We start from the raw sequence: 15628 nt of genomic DNA, 5'->3' as shown, positions 1-15628 counted from the left end.
TCAAATGTTGAAATACTTGCCATCCTTCCAGTTAATCTAGATTTGAGAGTTTTGACCCATTCCTAGACTTTCTCCATCCCATCTCATTCAAATCCCTCCCAATTCCTATAGCTGCTTCCTTTGTAAAAGGTTTTGAGTTCCTTAGTACTCAATTCTTTCACTATCTGTTCTCAGTATGTTATGCATGCTTATAGGTAATGAGAAGAAAATACAGAATGAAGACTTTCACTGGCATAGGTGACAAAATTTGTTGTTCAGTCATTCAGTCCTGTCTGACTCTTTGCAGCCCTAGGGACTGCAGCACGCCAGGCCTCCCTGTTCTTCACTATCTCTCAGAGTTTGCTCAAATTCATATCCATTGAGTTGGTGATGCCATCCAACCATCTCATCCTCTGTTGTCTGTCCCCTTCTCTCCTGCCTTCAATATTTCCCAGCATCAGGGTCTTTTCCAATGAGTCTGCTCTTTACATCAGGTGGCCAAAGTATTGGAGCTTCAGCATCAGTCCTTCCAATGAGTATTCGGGGTTGATTTCCTTTAGGATTGACTGGTTTGATCTCCTTGCTGTCCAAGGGACTCTCAAGAGTTTTCTCCAATACCACAGTTTGAAAGCATCAGTTCTTTAGTCTTCAGCCTTCTTTATGATCCAACTCTCATATCCATACATGACTACTGGAAAAACCATAGCTTTGACTATATGGATCTTTGTTGGCAAAGTGAGAGAATAGTGGACAACTATTTTCCTGTGTTTAAAAAATCTTTATTATGAATATATACATAGTAATAATTTTCAAATAATATCACTGAAATTATATGTTAATACTAATTGTACAAAACAAACAGCAGTTTAAATCAGACTGTCTTACACCTAGCTGATGCTATTTACCCGGGATAATGAAGCAGTCCTATTGTAAATGGCAAATCACTTGCTGAAAGAGAATCAGACTTTGAATAAATGAGATTTTACTGTGTTTATGTACCATAGGTTTCTGACCTTAGAGTTAGAAGGTAGGTCCTTGGTAATATCTAGCAAAACCCCTTCCCCACCACCTGCTACAGTGTCTCTTTTACATGTTGGAAGGGGTGATATTATGGACTCATTAGTGCCTCCTCCATTCGTATGTTGAAGTCTTAACCACCAACACCACAAAATGTGACTGTACTTGGAGATAGGGCCATTAAAGAAGGTATTAAGTTACTATGAGGCATTAGAGTGGGTTCTTGTCCAATCTGACTCGTATCTTGACAAGAAGAGTCTGAGACATATAGAGGCACACCAGGATTGTGCATGCACATAGCAAAGGCCATGTGAGGACACAGAGAGATGTCAAAAGGCCTCAGAAGAAACCAGTCCTGTTGACACCTTGATCTTGGACTTCTAGGTTCCAGAACTGTGAGAAAATAAATTTGTGTTGTTTAAGCCACCCAGTCTGTGGTATCTTATTATGGTGGCCCTGGTAAGCTAATGCAAACTAAAACTCTGGCCTTTAGTTCAACTTCTCCAGTGACAGAAAACTTTTGATCTCTAAGCCACCCAATTTTATATTTGGCCTATATTAATTATTTTATAGATCTTTCTAGTATTGAGCTATAATTTTCTGTCTTGTAACTTCTTCCCATTGGACTTATTTCTGACTAGAGTCACATTAAATCTGTTTTTGTTTTATCTTTTTTTTTTTTTTTTACAAATGATGTTTTCAAATATCTGAAGGTAATTATTTCCCTGTATGACTTGTTTTTTTCGACAGAAACATTCCCCACCATCAGTTATTTTCACTGTCTTCACAGTCTATTGTTTTCCTGTCTTTATGATGATCATGTTCTTTTCAATCTTATAAATATTCTATTTGTGCTGTGCTGTGCTGTTCTTTGGAGAAGGCAATGGCACCCCACTCCAGTACTCTTGCCTGGAAAATCCCATGGATGGAGGAGCCTGGTAGGCTGCAGTCCATGGGGTCGCTAAGAGGTGGACATGACTGAGCGACTTCACTTGCACTTTTCACTTTCATGGCTTTGGAGAAGGAAATGGCAACCCACTCCAGTGTTCTTGCCTGGAGAGTCCCAGGGACAGGGGAGCCTGGTGGGCTGCCATCTATGGGGTCGCACAGAGTCAGACACAACTGAAGCGATTTAGCAGCAGCAGCAGCAGTGGTGTTCTTAGTTACTCAGTCGTGTCTGACTCTGTGACAGTATGGACCATAGCCCGCCAGGCTCCTCTGTCCATGGGGATTCTCTAGGCACAAATACTGGAGTGGGTTGCCATGCCCTCTTCCAGGGGATTTGTGAGGACACATAGAAGAAGTTTCCAGGTGGTATATTTTGATCACTAATGTGCCAAATTAGGACTTCCCAGGTGGCACAGTGGTAAAGAATCTGCCTACCAATGTAGAAGACACAAGAGACAAAAAGTTTCAATTCCTGGGTCAGGAAAATCCCCTGGAGAAGGGAATGGCTACCCACTCCACTATTCTTGCTGGCGAAATCCATGGAGAGAGGAATCTGGTGGACTATAGTCCATGGAATCACATGGAGTCAAACACAACTGAGCACTCACATATTACGTGTGCCTGTAATGTGCCAAACAGACCTATTTCTTTTAGGTAGGATGAAATTTATGGTAAAAGAGGGAACCAGTAATTTGAAACATCTTTTTTTCCTTAGATGTCTAAAACAAAGTAATCATGCATTTAAGGTAAAAACATGGAGAATTAGTACCACGACTCCTTGTTGTTCAGTCGCTAAGTCATGTCTGACTCTTTGTGACCCCATGGACCGCAGCACTTCAGGATTTCCTGTCCTTCACTATCTTCTGGAGTTTGCTCAAACTCATGTCCATTGAGTCAATGATGCCATCCAACCATCTCATCCTGTGTCGCCCCCTTCTCCTCCTGCTCTCTGTCTTTCCCAGCATCAGCGTCTTTTCCAGTGAGTCAACTCTGCATCAAGTGGCCAAAGTATTGGAGCTTCAGCTTCAGTATCAGTTCTTCCAATGAGAATTCAGGGTTGATTCCTTTAGGATTGGCTGGTTTGATCTCCTTGCTGTCCAAGGGACTCTCTAGAGTCTTCTCTAGCACCACAGTTTGAAAGCAATTCTTTGGCACTCGGCCTTCTTTATGGTCCAACTCTCACATCTGCATGTAACTACTGGAAAAACCATAGCATTGACTATACAGACCTTTGTTGGCAAAGTAATGTCTCCAGTTTTTAACATGTTGTCTAGATTTGTCATAGCTTTTCTTCCAAAGAGCAAGTGTCTAAAGTCTATAACTGTCTCCATTATCCCCCATCTATTTGCCTTAAAGAGATGGGACTGGATGCCATGATCCTTGATTTTTTTCAATGTCTAGTTTTAAGCCAGGTTTTTCAGTCTCCTCTTTCACCTTTATTAAGAGGTTCTTTAGTTCCTCTTCATTTTATGCCATTAGTGTAGTATCATCGGCATAGCTGAAGTTGTTAATATTCTTCTGGCACTCTTGATTCTAGCTTGTGATTCGTCTAGCCTGGCATTTCTCATGATGTACTCTGCATATAAGTTAAATAAGTAGGGTGACAATATACAGTTTTGATGTACTCCTTTCCCAATTTTGAACCAGTCCATTGTTCCCTGTCTGGTTCTAACTGTTGCTTCTTGGCCTGCATTCAGGTTTCTCAGGAGGCAGGTAAGGTGGTCTGGTATTCCCATATCTTGAAGAATTTTCCACAGTTTTGTTGTGATCCACACAGTCAAAGGCTTTAGCATAGTCAATGAAGCAGAAGTAGATGTTTTGTTTTTTTTTTTTCCTGGAATTCTCTTACTTTTTCTGTGATCCAACTGATGTTGGCAATTTGATTTCTGGTTCCTCTGCCATTTCTAAATCTAGCTTGTACATCTGGAAGTTCTCGGTTCATGTACTGTTAAAGTGGTGTTAAAGTGCTGCATTCAATATGCCAGCAAATTTGGAAAACTCAGCAGTGGCCACAGAATTGGAAAAGGTCAGTTTTTATTCCAATCCCAAAGAAGGGCAATGCCAAAGAATGTTCAAATTACTGTACAATTGTGCTCATTTCACATGCTAGCTAGGTAATGCTCAAAATTCTTCAAGTCAGGCTTCAACAGTACCTGAACCATGACTCCTTACTACAAGGCAAAACTAACACTGTGTGCTTGTAGATAGAAACCTACTTTTCTCTACCATCTGTAGCTTGACTTTAAATTTTACTTAAGGGTAATTGGCTGAATGGATACAAAAACAAGACCCCTATATATGTTGTCTACAAGAGACCCACCTCAAAACAAGGAACACGTACAGACTGACAGTGAAGGGCTGGAAAAAGATATTCCATGCAAATAGAAACCAAAAGAAAGCAGGAGTAGCAATACTCATATCAGATAAAATAGACTTTAAAACAAAGGCTGTGAAAAGAGACAAAGAAGGACACTACATAATGATCAAAGGATCAATTCAAGAAGATGATATAACAATTATAAATATATATGCACCCAACATAGGAGCACTGCAATATGTAAGACAAATGCTAACAAGTATGAATGGGGAAATTAACAATAACACAATAATAGTGGGAGACTTTAATACCCCACACACACCTATGGATAGATCAACTAAACAGAAAATTAACAAAGAAACACAAACTTTAAATGATACAATAGACCAGTTAAACCTAATTGATATCTATAGGACATTTCACCCCAAAACAATGAATTTCACCTTTTTCTCAAGTGCACATGGAAACTTCTCCAGGATAGATCACATCCTGGGCCGTAAATCTAGCCCTGGTAAATCCAAAAAAATGAAATCATTCCAAGCATCTTTTCTGACCATAATGTAGTAAGATTAGATCTCAATTATAGAAGAAAAACTATTAAAAATTCCAACATATGGAGGCTGAACAACACACTTCTAAATAACCAACAACTCACAGAAGAAATAAAAAAAGAAATCAAAATATGCATAAAAACAAATGAAAATGAAAACACAACAACCCAAAACCTGTGGGACACTGTAAAAGCAGTGCTAAGGGGAAAGTTCATAGCAATATAGGCACACCTCAAGAAACAAGAAAACAGTCAAATAAATAACCTAACTCTATACCTAAAGCAACTAGAAAAGGAAGAAATTAAGAACCCCAGGGTTAGTAGAAGGAAAGAAATCTTAAAAATTAGGGCAGAAATAAATGCAAAAGAAACAAAAGAGACCATAGCAAAAATCAACAAAGCCAAAAGCTGGTTCTTTGAAAGGATAAATAAAATTGACAAACCATTAGCCAGACTCATCAAGAAACAAAGGGAGAAAAATCAAATCAATAAAATTAGAAATGAAAATGGAGATCTCACAACAGACAACACACAAATACAAAGGATCATAAGAGACTACTATCAGCAATCATATGCCAATAAAATGGACAACATGGAAGAAATGGACAAATTCTTAGAAAAGTACAACTTTCCAAACTGGACCAGGAAGAAATAGAAAATCTTAACAGACCCATCACAAGCACGGAAATTGAAACTGTAATCAGAAAATTTCCAGCAAACAAAAGCCCAGGTCCAGATGGCTTCACAGCTGAATTCTGCCAAAAATTTAGAGAAGAGCTAACACCTATCCTACTCAAACTCTTCCAGAAAATTGCAGAGGAAGGTAAACTTCCAAACTCATTCTATGAGGCCACCATCTCCCTAATACCAAAACCTGACAAAGATGCCACACACACACACACACACACAAACTATAGGTCAATATCACTGATGAACATAGATGCAAAAATCCTTAACAAAATTCTAGCAATCAGAATCCAACAACACATTAAAAAGATCATACACCATGACCAAATGGGCTTTATCCCAGGGATGCAAGGATTCTTCAATACCCACAAATCAATCAATGTAATTCACCACATTAACAAATTGAAAAATAAAAGCCATATGATTATCTCAATAGATGCAGAGAAAGCCTCTGACAAAATTCAACATCCATTTATGATAAAAACTCTCCAGAAAGCAGGAATAGAAGGAACATACCTCAACATAATAAAAGCTATATATGACAAACCCACAGCAAACATTATCCTCAATGGTGAAAAATTGAAAGCATGTCCTCTAAAGTCAGGAACAAGACAAGGGTGCCCACTTTCACCATTACTATTCAACATAGTTTTGGAAGTTTTGGCCACAGTAATCAGAGCAGAAAAGAAATAAAAGGAATCCAAATTGGAAAAGAAGAAGTAAAACTCTCACTGTTTGCGGATGACACGATCCTCTACATAGAAAACCCTAAAGACTCCACCAGAAAATTACTAGAGCTAATCAATGACTATAGTAAAGTTGCAGGATATAAAATCAACACACAGAAATCACTTGCATTCCTATACACTAATAATGAGAAAATAGAAAGAGAAATTAAGGAAACAATTCCATTCACCACTGCAACGAAAAGAATAAAATACTTAGGAATATATCTACCTAAAGAAACTAAAGACCTATATATAGAAAACTATAAAATACTGGTGAAAGAAATCAAAGAGGACACTAATAGATGGAGAAATATACCATGTTCATGAATCGGAAGAATCAATATAGTGAAAATGAGTATACTACCCAAAGCAACCTATAGATTCAATACAATCCCTATCAAGCTACCAACGGTATTCTTCACAGAGCTAGAACAAATAATTTCACAATTTGTATGGAAATACAAAAAACCTCGAATAGCCAAAGCAATCTTGAGAAAGAAGAATGGAACTGGAGGAATCAACCTGCCTGACTTCAGGCTCTACTACAAAGCCACAGTCATCAAGACAGTATGGTACTGGCACAAAGACAGAAATATAGATCAATGGAACAAAATAGAAAGCCCAGAGATAAATCCACACACCTATGGACACCTTATCTTTGACAAAGGAGGCAAGAATATACAATGGAGAAAAGACAATCTCTTTAACAAGTGGTGCTGGGAAAACTGGTCAACCACTTGTAAAAGAATGAAACTAGAACACTTTCTAACACCATACACAAAAATAAACTCAAAATGAATTAGAGATCTAAACGTAAGACCAGAAACTATAAAACTCTTAGAGGAGAACATAGGCAAAACACTCTCCGACATAAATCACAGCAGGATCCTCTATGACCCACCTCCCAGAATATTGGAAATAAAAGCAAAAATAAACAAATGGGACCTAATTAAAATTAAAAGCTTCTGCACAACAAAGGAAACTATAAGCAAGGTGAAAAGACAGCCTTCAGAATGGGAGAAAATAATACCAAACGAAGCAACTGACAACTAATCTCAAAAATATACAAGCAACTCCTGCAGCTCAATTCCAGAAAAATAAATGACCCAATTGAAAAATGGGCCAAAGAACTAAACAGACATTTCTCCAAAGAAGACATACAGATGGCTAACAAACACATGAAAAGATGCTCAACATCACTCATTATCAGAGAAATGCAAATCAAAACAACAATGAGGTACCATTTCACGCCAGTCAGAATGGCTGTGATCCAAAAGTCTGCAAGCAATAAATGCTGGAGAGGGTGTGGAGAAAAGGGAACCCTCTTACACTGTTGGTGGGAATGCAAACTAGTACAGCCACTATGGAGAACAGTGTGGAGATTCCTTAAAAAGCTGGAAATAGAACTGCCTTATGACCCAGCAATCCCACTGCTGGGCATACACACCGAGGAAACCAGAATTGAAAGAGACACGTGTACCCCAATGTTCATCGCAGCACTGTTTATAATAGCCAGGACATGGAAGCAACCTAGATGTCCATCAGCAAATGAATGGATAAGAAAGCTGTGGTACATATACACAATGGAGTATTACTCAGCCATTAAAAAGAATACATTTGAATCAGTTCTAATGAGGTAGATGAAACTGGAGCCTATTATACAGAGTGAAGTAAACCAGAAAGAAAAACACCAATACAGTATACTGACACATATATATGGAATTTAGAAAGATGGTAACAATAACCCTGTATGTGAGACAGCAAAAGAGACACAGATGTATAGAACAGTCTTTTGGACTCTGTGGGAGAGGGAGAGGGTGGGATGATTTGGGAGAATGGAATGGAAACATGTATAATATCATATAAGAAATGAATCTCCAGTCCAGGTTTGATGCATGATACAGGATACTTGGGGCTGGTGCACTGGGATGACCCAGAGGGATGTATGGGGAGGGAGGAGGGAGGGGGGTTCAGGATTGGGAACATGTGTACACCCGTGGCAGATTCATGTTGATGTATGGCAAAACCAATACAATGTTGTAAAGTAAATAGCCTCCAATTAAAATAAATTTAAATTTTTAAAAACCTGTTACTGAAAAACAAATAAATAAATTTTACTTAAGGATAATTAATATTTTTTGTGATATATTTAATATTAAAAGTAATTTTTTAAGCCTAAAATATATAATTTTAGAAGTAATTCTAATAAACATTAATTTTTTGTCATTTTTGAGGATTCATTCATTTTAAAATATTTATTATCTATCCATTTATTATTGAAGTATAATTGTCCTATAACACTATTTATTCCATTGCACAACATAGTGATTCAGTATTTCTATATGTTGCAAGATGATCACCATAATAATTCCAGTTATTATCTGTTACTATACAAAGTTATTACAATATTATTGACTAGATTCCCCATGCTGTGCATTTCATTCTGGTGACTTATTTTATAACTGAAAATGTGTACCTCTTAATTTTCCTTACCCATTTCACTCCTCCCCCAACCTTTCTCCTCTCTGGCAACCTCCTCTTCATTTACTATATCCTTGGATCTGTTTCCGTTTTCAACAAATATTTATTTAGTCTCTATCACATGGCAAGGTTAGTTTGAATTGGGGGCGGGGGGTAGTTTAGAAATCACATGTATCACTAATCAGCAATTCAGCAGCAATAATTTGAATTATCATGCATGTTGCATTTATACTGTTTGTGTCTCCTTTGACAAATGGTAACACAATAATGTATTTTAAAATTAGCCCCCTATGGCCTGGGGTTCAGGGTTGTCCCAGAAAGTGCTAGGAGTATGAAGAGAAAATGAGAAAGGTGGCCAGACATGTGCCCCAGGAAGAATTAGGAGAGGGTGCTTTAGAAGAGTAAGCTTTGTGGATTCACCCACACTGAAAGGAGGAACAGTTCCAAAGATTGGTCTTTTTATAAGGTACCAACTTTGTTTGATTAGTCCAGGAGTTTGAAAGTGATCTGACCCTATAGATCAAAGGCTTTTAGTAACTATAGCTTCAGAAGCAGACAGGACTACTTCAGATAAGAGTAAGAATGGCAACAAGGCAAAACCAATACAATATTGTAAAGTAAAAAAAAAAAAAAAAGCAAACAGGTGATTGAATAAATGAATGAGTGAAAAAAAAAAGCAGCAATGGAAGCACTAATAGCAGTTACCTCAGTACTAATAATAGTTATATGAATATTTATCACCCTTGGAAATGGCACCCCACTCTAGTACTCTTGCCTGGAGAATCCCATGGATGGAGGAGCCTGGTAGGCTACAGTCCATGGGGTCGCAAAGAGTAGGACACGACTGAGCGATTTCACTACTACTGCTACTAGCCACTGTTTTAAGTGCTGTACCCTCAAATTCATTTACTCGCTGGACAAACATTTACTGAATGCCTATTATATGCAAAGTCCTGTGAACAAAATATACAAAAGCCTCTGTCCTTAAGTTTATCTTAGTGAAGAGGTATTTTATTTCATCTTTATTAAATCAAGGACCTGGAATAGGTCCCAGTGAGAAAGTGAAATTTAAGCAAATACTTGAAGAAGAAGCCACATTGGCAGGCAGGTCTGTAGACCGGGGGAGGGTTCCAGGTGATGGAAGCAGTGAGAGCAGAGACCTAAGCGCAGGAGTGTGCTTTTTGTGGTCCAGGAGCAGTGGATCTGTGTGGCTAAAGCTGCTTGAGTGACTGAGGGGAAAGTGGGAGGGTATCAGCACAGCCAGACAGAGCAGTGTGGAGGACGTTGTAAGCTGTTGTGAGGACTTGAACTTTTACTCTGAATTAAATGTGGAGTCTTCACATGATTTTGATCAGAATAGTGACTTGGTTTGACCAAATATGAATAGGATGACTCTTGGCAGTCATGTAGAGAATAGATCTGTGGGGTTGGAAAACTGATTTGGAAACTAGAGACGGTAGTGACAACCATGGAGGTAAGAGTGGTCAAATTCTAAATTTATGTTGAAGGACAAAGGGATTAACTTATCTGAGGTTATGAAGCTAATAAAAGTCTGAATGGGAAATTGAACACAGGCAATACAGACTCAAAGATAATTCTGATACACAGAATAACCTGACCAATATAAAGAGATGGTAAGAAGATAGGCATCAACTTAGTAAAAAGGCACAGCTTTCTGACTATAAGCTTTATGCCTTATTAGTCATATTATGCCTAATATTATGCCTTATTAATAAGGCAGTGATGTTCTGTGATTAGAGGGGTGTAAGATGAAACAAGAATGCTGTTTGTCTTTGACAGTAAGGAAGATTCATGCATTGGGGATAGGGAGTTATAGAATGACTTTGAGTTCCTTACTAACTCTAATATTCTATAATCCACATACAAAATAACAAGGTTTATTGTTTGTCAGTAGACATTAACAATTCTAATTAATAATTACTACTATTTTAAAAACCATTTTCTTGCCTTCATCTCGTATACTAAGGTATAAACAATACTAGATTTGGCCTCTATCCTTAAAGAAAGGGTAAAACCTTGATATATCTGATAAACCTCTGTTGTGACTCAGAGTGAACCCATGGAAATTGACCTTTTAAATGCACATTTGAAATATCTGTGTATTTGCTGTGTCAGTGCTACTAGGCAGTTTGGAGGAGATAAATTAATAAATAAAATAATAGATGGTGGTCTCAGGTTAGGATTCTCCAAAATCATTGCAAAACATCCTTCAATACTCCTCTGAGGGTCTTGGCTTATAGTTCATATATTTCAGGTGCTGTGTCCTGACTGTGTGTGTTGATGGAATATCAAAAGTGAAATATTGTGTTTGAGTTTCTGTTTATGAAACAGACAGCCCTATTCCTGCTTATAGTTGTGGGTTGATGTGCTGGGAGGTAATCCAAAAATATGACTTTATATAAATATTTTTAAATATTCTTTAGCATAATATCAAAGTGTTCTGAAGAAACTCCTTCGGGATATGAAACATCCCACTGCAAGCAACATATGACAAGTCTATAGAATCTACTATCTACTCCCAGTGTATTCAGCAGACAGGAAATGTGGAAATCTGGGAGAAACGTTTTGGAATATTTCTGACTGTACAAAGAAAATATGGGGAGAATAGATGAATGCACGATGTTTGGTGGAATGGGAAAATGAGGAAGCAAAATGAAGTTGAAGTAGATCCTGACAATTGACAAAGGAGATGGCAGGGCCCCTATTTTGGATGAAAGTTTCTTGAAATTCAACTCATCTTGTGAAGGTGGAAAACTGTAGGTTAATATGCTTTACCTGAATCTGGATATATCTGGAGTCCTACTGACTAGTCTTCTCAAAGAAGGAAAATTAAACCCAAAAAGAACAAAGAAAAAAATACTCCTTCCCCACTACATATGAAGTGGAATTTTGGATAGTGTCCCTGTTGGACTGGATTCTGATCTTAAAAGGAACTTCCCAGGTGGCGCTAGTGGTAAAGAATCTGCCTGCCAATACAGGAGAGGTAAGAGACACAGGTTCAGTCCCTGAGTCTAGAAGATCCACTGGAGGAGGGCATGGCAACCCACTCCAGTATTCTCCAAAATCCTATGGATAGAGGAGCCTGGTGGGCTACAGTCCATAGAGTCACAAAGAATCTGACATCACTGAAGAGACTTATCACACATGCTGCTCTCAAAAATTAAACCTGGTTCTTCTTTATACTGGTGGTGGTGGGGTGTGTGTGTGTATGTAAGTACTTTCATCATGCAGATGTTCTAAGATATAACAGAGAGAGCCATTAGTTACATGAGGCAATTTACCAGCCTACTATAGAGCATAAGTTCAGATCTTAATGGTGACTTCTTCTCATTTGCACTGTTTGAATGGTATATCAAAGGAAGAGAATCTCAAATAAGTTGTCTAAATTTAGTAAAGAAACCTCTTCTCCCTGGTGGTTTTGCTTTATATTTCTTTTGGAACACCATAGATATAATAGATAGCATTAAGAAATCCAGGGCTGATACTGTACTTTGTGAAAAGCTGTGACTTTCATTTCAGATTTTGTTTGATACTAGCAACTGATGTCTGAACCATGAAACAAGACCATATCAATCTTACCTCTTAGAATGTAAAATTGCACTCCTACTTGGACTCTTGCTGTTTAATTCATAGTGCAATTTTAATGAGTTCTTTTTTTTTTCTTTTTTGTTTTCTTCATGTGTAGCATGCAACTTACATACTCTATTAGAATTTTAGGTCAACTTTTATAATTCCCAAATATTAATTGTGGAAAAGTTTTGGTTTGTAAATGTGTACATGTAGAGAACTAGCACCCCCTAGTGTATTAACTGACCCCAAATATTTGGTTTGGCATTTAATAAGCTAATAACAACAAACAGGAATGTGTTCTAATGGACAGGTTATTTGTTAACTTTTATCACTGCCATTATGACATACCTGGTTTAGGCACAGGGCAAGCATGTTTTTAAGTTAACAAAAATCATCAATGGGCTATAAGGATGGAAGTCACATTTCAGATATTGAAACTAAAATTAGATAACCATTGTTGGCTGTTTGAACTGTTGGTGATATTTTAAGACTGTAAAATAAAACAGTAATCTGTGGTCATGTTGTTAATTTTCTAAATTCTTTTTCTTTTGAAAAATTTCAGCAACATACTTACATGTTTATGGAAGACTATAAAACTGAAAGTGTTTAGGATTTCTCTTCTTTGGGGAACTGTTATACTGTGTGTTGCTTAATGAAACTGTAAGCTGAAAATTATAGCTTCATTCCAGAGAGTGAGAGGACTTATTCCAACAGATGGCATCAAAACACCGGTCTAAACTGTATGATCGCTGATTGTTAATTGCATCTGTAAAACAATCCTTTTAAACAGAGTAATGCATTTTATCATACAGATTATAGTTCTACGCTTTTTGGTTTTTCAATGTGTGTTAACATTTTCTGCTCCAATGTAAGATTTAGTGCTTGCATAATTATCAGATTAAACAAGAGAGCAACAGTGACTCAATCATTTTTAAGAACTGTGTGTAAGAAAGAGAGAACCATGAATCACATTTTTTGGGGGGGGGACATGCTCTTTGAGAAATGTTTGGATTCTTATTTCATTATATAAAACAAGAAGAATGGGCTGGATCTCACCCTCATCAAATTAAAATGGTGGAAACCTATAAAAAGATCTTAAATATATGGTAAACATATACTGTATTTTTAAATATATCTCATGTAGATAAAAGTATGTTTAATCTACATGGATATTTTCAATGAAAAGGAAATATTTGAGGAGCATAGTAAGAAAGGACTGTTCTCTGAAAGATTTAGAGATAAGGCACACAGCTTCCTTTTATAAACTGTTGCAGTGAAATCCTGCCTAGACACAGAGGGATGGGTTTGACAACATCGTGAATATCCTTTCAGTAAGATTCTTCTGGTACAGATGCATTGGGAAGATGGAATATGAAGACTTGATTGTTTGGTTAGTTCTTCAGCCTAAGTGATTTGAATCTTGGAGCCTAAGTGTAGAGATGTGAAGGGAATAATTTAACATTCGTGTCACTGTGAGGCAGTTTTTGGTTTGTGCGTGTCACATGTAATTCTGTTTACATCTAATTATTAAATGTAAGCAGAATTAATTGCCCGCCCCCAACTCTTTCTATTTTGAGTTCTTGTGTAACTACTGGGAAGGGACTATAAATTTGCTTATTGAATTGGAATATGCATTTAGTAAATTAATTTGTGTTAATTCCACTTCTAAGTTTTTGGATATCTTTATCTGATATTTAAGTGCCACTAAGATAATGTCTGATATGTGATTCCTCCTAAGTGAAGTATTATCAATATAGATTCTATATAGAAAACATCAGAACCAAAAGCATGAATGTAACCACAGAGGATGTCTAAGTAGCAAAAAAGAAAAAAAAATTTTTTCCTTAAGAATCTGCAATAAACCTTTGCCCAGAGCCCACTTCTTTTATTTTATTTTTTTATTTTATTTTATTTTTAAACTTTACATAATTGTATTAGTTTTGCCAAATATCAAAATGAATCTGCCACAGGTATACATGTGTTCCCCATCCTGAACCCTCCTCCCTCCTCCCTCCCCATTCCATCCCTCTGGGTCGTCCCACTGCACTAGCCCCAAGCATCCAGTATCGTGCATCGAACCTGGACTGGCAACTCATTTCATACATGATATTTTACATGTTTCAATGCCATTCTCCCAGAATTCTGACAACAAGTTTTTTCTGATTTTAACTACAACAGATTACAAAGCCACCTTACTAGAGGTAAGCACACGGAGTGAATTCCAATGCCTCGCTCTGAGTAAAGAGTTGGAAAACTGTATTAACAAATCAGAGAAATACTTATTAATTACCACAGGGGAGGAAGGACCTTGGAATATCCCAGCAGACACCACCCAAAAGATGATCAAAGTTAACATCACCAGTAATAAGATACATTGCGTCATGGTCCCTGATGTACCAAAGAAATGGCATGGTCTTACGTCTGTTGTGTTTTTGCCAAAAATGTATGCCCAAAAGTCCCAATATAATCACTGGAAAAGCCAGAAAAATTTAAAGACATTCTACAAAATAGTTAACCAGTACTCACCAAAAGTGGTAAGATCATGATAAACAGGTACATGCTGAAGAGCTGCCACAGGTTGGAGGAGACCAAGGAGACAAAACAAACAGTGTGAGAATCTGGGTTGGATCCGGAAACAGAGAAAGGACATTAGTGGAAAAACTGGTAAAATTTGCATAAGGTTGCATGATATTTATTGTACTAATATTAAATTTCTGTTTTTAATGATTACATTGTGGTTATTTTAAGATAATAGCATTGCGGAAATTGGGTGAAGGGTGTATGTAGAGGTTCTCTATACTATTTTGCAACTTTTAATTAAGTCTAAAATTATTTTAGGATAAAACAGTTTTTAATCCTACACAGCTCTAAGTGTGTAATAGTCTGAGGCCACTTAATACATGGACAAAAAGCCCTGTTATATACCTGAGTTGTATAAAATCATTGATAGCCAATATGATGAGCTTCAAGGAAGAGTTATTTTCATTATCATTTGTTTCATGTAAATCATCATGAAATATAGTTTAGAATAATTTATATTAAAAATTTTAATATAAAAAATTTGAAACTATAAATGAATAAATTTCAATTATTTGGAAAACTATTTTTTTGGAAAATTTTATTAATAATGTTGTATAATGAACCATTATTCTACCATAGGAATTTTCTTACCTATGCCAGAATTTTCCCTCAATCCTCTACCCAGAGGGAGGTAAAGTGTTACCTATCTTGTAGCAGTTGTGTAGCTCTGTGACATATCCAGATCTTAATTTGAACCTGCGATAAAACTAGATTTGAAAACTGAGCTGTAAGTTGAAAGAGTTCCATCAT

General features: G+C 37.0%; 1 long non-coding RNA gene across 7 annotated transcripts in view; it reads left to right on the top strand.

The window, feature by feature from the left end:
• The window catches only part of LOC112585561, a 385559-nt gene that overhangs the window by 201805 nt on the left and 168126 nt on the right, over positions 1–15628 (top strand). For 2 of the 7 annotated variants that reach the window (XR_006551650.2, XR_006551643.2), the window contains one exon: positions 11152–11557. The exons of the other annotated variants lie outside the window; for them this stretch is intronic. This is a non-coding gene — a long non-coding RNA (uncharacterized LOC112585561). Of the gene's footprint in view, positions 1–11151; positions 11558–15628 lie in introns of those variants that run through there. 7 annotated transcript variants of the gene reach the window in all.

This window comes from Bubalus bubalis, chromosome 1 (assembly GCF_019923935.1).
Source record: "Bubalus bubalis isolate 160015118507 breed Murrah chromosome 1, NDDB_SH_1, whole genome shotgun sequence".
Taxonomy (NCBI): Eukaryota; Metazoa; Chordata; class Mammalia; order Artiodactyla; family Bovidae; genus Bubalus; species Bubalus bubalis.
Note: the sequence above shows the minus strand (reverse complement) of the source record. Positions and strands in the feature narration are given on the sequence as shown.